The following is a 6,890-nucleotide window of genomic DNA, read 5'->3' on the forward strand; positions in this document are numbered from 1 at the left end:
GGGCGGAGCGGGCCCGCGCGGGCCCCGGATGGGCTCCGCGGGCCGCGGCGGCGGGGAGGGCGCGGGTGCCACGTGGCAGGACACGATTTGGGCGTGGGCGGCGGCGCTTGACGTGTCCGGCGCGGGGTGGACACGTCCGGCGTCAGGAGGAGGAAGAGGCTAGGGTTTCGGGGAATTCATCCGCGAATTTGGATGGGAGGCACATATTTATAGGTAGAGGGAGCTAGGAGAGTCCAAATGAGGAGCGGTTTTCGGCCCCCCGATCGTGATCGAACGACCGAGAGCATGGAGGGGAGTTAGATGAGTTTTGGGCCAGTTTGGAAGGGTGTTGGGCTGCAAAGAGAAAGGGGGTTTCGGGCTACACGGTTAACTGTTGGAGTATCAAACGGACTCCAAATGGCACGAAACTTGACAGGCGGTCTACCTGTGCTATACCAAGGCCGCTTGGCAAACCTCGGGCCATTCCGAGAAAGTTTAACACCCGCACATGAAACAAGGTCTGAGAGGGGGCGACGGGCGCGCGCGAATGGTCCGGACTCCGAACGGACAACGGAGAGAACCAGGAGAACCCGAACGGATGCAAGTTTTGAAAAACATGCAGATGAAATGCAGATGATGACATGGCAAAATGCAACACGCAAGCAAATGACCTGGCAACAACGTCGAATAACTGGCAGACACCTGGCGCATCAAATCCGGGGCGTTACAACACTCCTCCACTAACAAGAGATCTCGTCCCGAGATCTTAGGACCGAGAAGGAAGAGAAAAAGGGATGAGGGGAAACAAGAACTCAAGAGATGAAGCAAAGAATCGAGAGCACTCGAGAAGAAGAGAGGAACGACGAGAATGACGAGAATCGAAAGCTCACGGAATCAGATAGACTATGAAACCACTCCGGTTAGAACGAGATAAGAAACGAATAAGACTGAAAGGATTTAGGCAGCACACCGACTGAAACATGGAGGAATAGAACACAAGCTTCAGAAGATGGGATAGCACTTGATGAGATAAACAATGCAATGCCTTCGGAAGAAATTAAAAAATGGAATGAAATGAACTTAGAAGGAAGGGTTAAACGGATTTGAATAACTGAGAAGAACGAAGAAATGCGAAACTCCACTTCAAGGAATATGGAGAATTAATTGCACTTAGAGACGCGAGAAGAACAGATATTTGAACTCCACCGACAAGAATCTTGATGAACACTTGAAGAGTGAATTAAATCATAAAGAACCACCATGTAGAACTCCGGTGACAAAAGGATGATGAGATAGAGATGAAGGATGAAAGAATAAGATGAGCCTTGCGATGATTTAGATGGAGGTTCCGACGAAATGGCCGAGGAAATTGAACTCCGGAAAAGAAATGATGAAAACACTTGGAACTAGAATTTATTCATCAAGAACAAACTCCGAAGGAAGGGATTACTCACTTGGATGAAATAAGAATAAGATTTATTGTATGCTTATCCTTCATCAAATTAAATTGATGAGAAGCAGATTTGGCATGCAACTTATTCTTGTTGAAAAATAATTAAGGGGAATATGGCGCAAAACTAGAGAAAGTATTCATGAACCACCGGTAGGATTGGAAAGAACGAATGGATTAAAATGATAATCAAGGAAAAAGAGTCTGAAGGAACCACCGTAAGAATTCGGAAATGACTGATGAAAGAGAATGAATCACCGGGAAGAATTAGAAGAACAAATAAGCTAGAGGGGATTTAGATGTAAAAGAACAAAGAGATCATGAGCTGATTAAAGAACACTTGAACGAAGCACTGAGATAAATAGAGAACGATAGCTGAAATGTGAGGACGAAGAATTCTTCTTGAATGATGGCCTCCGGTGAAAAGAAACGGGAATACAACTTCTGACATACTCCGGATAGGTAAGAAAGAATATCTGACAAATGGAATAATTTGAGAGGATAATATGAAGCTAGAACCACAGAACTTCCAGAGAACGGACAAGGTTTAAGAGGAACTCTTCTTCGGTCTTCAAATATGAGAAAGACGACGAGAAACACCACCGAAATTGTTGAGAAACTCCGGAAGAACGAAAAGCAAAGAGGTTGAGCCAACAATGAAAAGAATTTGAAAGCGATCTTGGGGAAGGCCTGTGACTGATGGAATCCATTCTTACGTCACACTTGAAAAGAATTTAAGAATAACTCCGGGAGAATTAGAAGAGTCAGGTAAGATCCTGGGAAAAGACCTGTGGTTAGGGCCCACTGAAGAGATAACACCGTCGGAAAGGATTGTTGAAAAGATTGATGATGCACCGGAACAATTGTAATATTTGAATGAGGTGACAACCTCGAATTAATTGGAACACAAACGAATCTCCTGAGATGTCTTGCAAACTCCGGAATGATTGAATGGCGAGAGGCAAACGAGCAGAGAAAACACTTGAGCTGATGGAAAGAATATAATCACTACCGAAAATGGAATTGAATCCACCGGAGAAGAAAAAGATGAAGAATGACGAAGGAGACGAGAATTCATCGGTTGAGATAATTTACAAAAGACTGAAGAGGTTCCACACGAATGAAATTGATGCTCGAAAGAGACTCAAACTCCGGGAAGAAAAGGGTGGGAGGGCGGGAAAACAAAGGCAACTTGGAAGGGGAAACCGACGAATAACTTGAAGAGAAGACACAGGTTGAAAGAAAGCAAAGGCTTCACACGAGTAGGATGCATACTCATTTACGGACTCTGGTTCTGAGAAGAAGAAGGGTGGGCGGGTGGGAAAGAAAACAACTGAGGATTGGACTCAAAGATGAAGAGGCTCGAGTCAACTTGACGAGAAATGCACCGGATGAAAAGAGCTGAGGAACAACGATCGGAAAACCAACTGCGTGATCCTAAATAAAAATTTGAAGGGGAAGAGAAGTAATTCAAAACACCTAAGTCAAGATTCCTTACCAGAGCGATGAAGGGGCTGAGGAGTAAAAAGAATTCCTACTCTCCGATATAACTAGACTCCGAAAAATAGTTTTCTTCTAGACTCAACAACGGCCAAACTACACGATCAATCAAGGGGGCTCCTAAGGCCGGTCGAGGCTCTAATACCAACTTGTCACGCCCAATATGCGACCCTATCCAAAAGGAACTCGAAGGTCCCACCAAGGATAGACCCGCATATTGAAACGCTTTTGCATGGTGGATATCATTACATCAACATTACATAATAGATGGGGATACATACAAGATGCATACAATGCCACATGAATACAACATCACAATACATAAGAGCACCATCCGACTACGGATGAAACATAAACAGAAACTCAAACGACATCCACCCTGCTAGCCCAGGCTGCCGACCTGGAACCTATCCCCTGATCAAGAAGAAGCAGAAGAAGAACTCAATGCAAGCAAGCATCGCTCTCGCGTCATGATCATCGCACAACCTGTACCTGCAACTGTTGTTGTAGTAATCTGTGAGCCACGAGGACTCAGCAATCCCATTACCATGGGTATCAAGACTAGCAAAGCTTAAAGGAAAAGGAAGGGGTAAAGTGGTGAGGTTGCACCAGCGACTAAGCAAGTATGGTGGCTAACATACGCAAATAAGAGCGAGAAGAGAGCAAGCGGAACAGTCGTGAAGCTAGCAATGATCAAGAAGTGATCCTGAACTCCTACTTACGTCAAACATAACTCAGAAACCGTGTTCACTTCCCGGACTCCGCCGAGAAGAGACCATCACGGCTACACACACGGTTGATGCGTTTTAATTCGGATCTGGTGTCAAGTTATCTACAACCGGACATTAACAAATTCCCATCTGCCTATAACCACAGGCACGGCTTTTGAAAGATTATACCATGCAGGGGTGTCCCAACTTAGCCCATGATAAGCTCTCGCAATCAACGAAGGATATACCTTCTCCCAGGAAGACCCGATCAGACTCGGAATCCCGGTTTACAAGACATTTCGACAATGGTAAAACAAGACCAGCAAGACCGCCCGATGCACCGACAATCCCGATAGGAGCTGCACATATCTCGTTCTCAAGACAACACCGGATGAACACTACTTACAACTAAAAGCAGACCTCGAGTTTCCCCGAGGTGGCGCTGCAAGTGGCTCTGGTTCGGACCAACACTTAGACAAGCACTGGCCCGGGGGGGGGGGGGCTATAATAAAGATGACCCTCGAGAGAGCGACTCCCAAGGGAAAAGTAGGTGGTGGTGAGGCAAATGGTAAAACCAATGTTGGGCCTTGCTAAAGGAGTTTTATTCAAAGCGAACTGTCAAGGGGGTCCCATAAATCACACGACCGCGTAAGAAACGCAAAATCCGGGAACATAACACCGGTATGACGGAAACTAGGGCGGCAAGAGTGGAACAAAACACCAGGCATAAGGCCGAGCCTTCCACCCTTTACCAAGTATATAGATGCATTAATAATAATATAAGAGATATTATCATATCCCAACCAAAATCCTGTCCACCATGGAGCAATCTTCAACTTCACCTGCAACTAGCAACGCTATAAGAGGGCTGAGCAAAGCGGTAACATAGCCAAACAATGGTTTGCTAGGAAGGGTGTCAAAGGTTAGAGGTTCATGGCAATTTGTGATGGCTTGAAGAGCAACAGATAGGTAACGTAGCATAACGATAGAACGAAGCAACTAGCATAGCAATGATAGTAGTGAGATCCAGGGTAGCGGTCATATTTCCTGAAATACCACAAGGAAGAAGAACGAGTCCATGAAGAAGACGAACGGATGAAGCCACGAAGACGAACCAAGCGTAGACGAACGAATCCTCACGATCGCAACGGAAACAGGAACTATCGAAAAGAAGCACACAACATAGTAAACACACCACACATGAACAAGACATGATGCACAACCAAGCATGATGCAAGACAAGACTACATGAAGCTACTCATGGCAAGAGATGATGCATACAAGAGCAACACATCAAAGCAAGTTTAAATGAGGTCGGGAACAACATATAACAATTCCGGTAAGTCCTCATATGCATATTTCGAAATTGGTCCAGATCTGAATAAACCTTATGTTCAAGTTGTTAAACACCAAGTTAAGATGCACAAAGATGATCTACACGAGATTCTAGTCAAGTTACATATAAAGTTCATTTAGTTCAGAGCTACGGCCTAGAAGATATGAGCAAAACAAGTTAAACATGGCATTGATGCAAAATGCATTCAAACATCAAGCAAACACTCCAAATCAAGGATGCAACATGATAATATGAAGCTACATGCAAATTCAAGCAAGTTTCATATAGAGCACACCCAAAACGGAGCAACGGTTCAACACACACACATGAAACAAGTTTAAAGGACAAGCTGTCCAAAACAGCAACTAGGCATCTTGCAAGCATCAAAACAACATGCTACAGCATCTCAACATGAAAACAAAAGACATGGACATGATGTACAGGTAAATCATAACAAAACATGAACACTGAGCTATCTCCAGAATTCACTAGAACATGCTCAAACACACATGGCAAGATTGCAAATGATAACAGTTCAGACTTTGCAGAAAATAACATTAGGTTGCAATGTTTAGAGCTATCAAACAACATGTTACAGGAACTTATCATGGCAAACAAAGGCATGACATGAAACTACTAAATGCATAGATCAAAAGTCCCTTACTGACCATAAGCCAAAAAGGATCATAAAATATGATTGCACCCACGTAAACATAGCAAGTTATAATACAGATTCAAACATGGCAGAAACAGAATTATGAAGGCATGTTGGTGAGCTTGTACCACGCACCACAGAGCAATACACGGCATGGCAAGGTAACCAACAGTAAGAAGACATGTTTGAGAAGCTAAGCATGGCAATAGCAGGGTCATAGGGTGCATGAAACACTAGGAAAACACATGGCAACAACTGAACTTAATGTTAACAGGCTGACAGCAACATTATCAACTAACTTTGAAGCAAGATATGAACAAGCTATAGCAGGCTATAAATGCAACCAGGGGCATGGATGGATAGAGCATAACATGTAGAACAAAGCATATTTAGTGAACATCTCCAGATTATGCATAGAATGATTTGTAGAAGCAGGTTTACATAGCATCACGAAATAACAGATTCAGCCTAGCAAAACAGCAACATCAAGTACCCTACTTAACAAGCTCGATTCACTCACCATAAGTCATTGGATGACAAGATAAGCATAGCATCGTCAATAAGACATGTTTATGAAACAAACTAAGGCAAGAACAAGTTCATAGCATGCAAGTATGAACTACAACAACCTCGGCAAAATTGAATAACATGTAAACAATCTGCCAGGAAACATTTTGTAGCAAAAGTAGAGCACGAAAATGACATGCTAGACTACTCCATAATTGCAAACAGGGGCATGAATGGATAGAGCAAAACCATATGTTCAAAACATCTTTACTGAAGTATCTCAAAATATGCATGGATCTCTCTGTAGCAACATGTTCATATGGCATTAAAATAAGAGCATAACAGGGACTAAAATCAGCAATATCACGAAGCCTAGTTTGCATGCTTGTTCTAGTCACCACATTGATCAGAAAAATACATGGTAAGCACCTCTGTAAAGAAGACATGGCATAGTTCAAAACACATGTAGACATCAACCTCATAGGATGCACACATCAATCATGGAAAAATGACAAATGAGCAAGTTCTGTTAACAGACAGCAGACAACATCATGAAGCACTCTTGCAATGATGATTCAGACATCAAGATGAGCTCAAATGAACATGATGCAATGGAATGAAATGATGTACTCGTTGAGACGAACAATTTGACATATTACACGCACGAAACAGAGCTACATGCACAGAGTTACACCCATCACAATAATGCAACATAATATGAGTTTTCTGAAAAAGACAGGCAAAAATAGACCT

The sequence above is a fragment of the Triticum aestivum genome, chromosome 2B, assembly GCF_018294505.1.
Source record: "Triticum aestivum cultivar Chinese Spring chromosome 2B, IWGSC CS RefSeq v2.1, whole genome shotgun sequence".
NCBI classification, from domain to species: Eukaryota; Viridiplantae; Streptophyta; class Magnoliopsida; order Poales; family Poaceae; genus Triticum; species Triticum aestivum.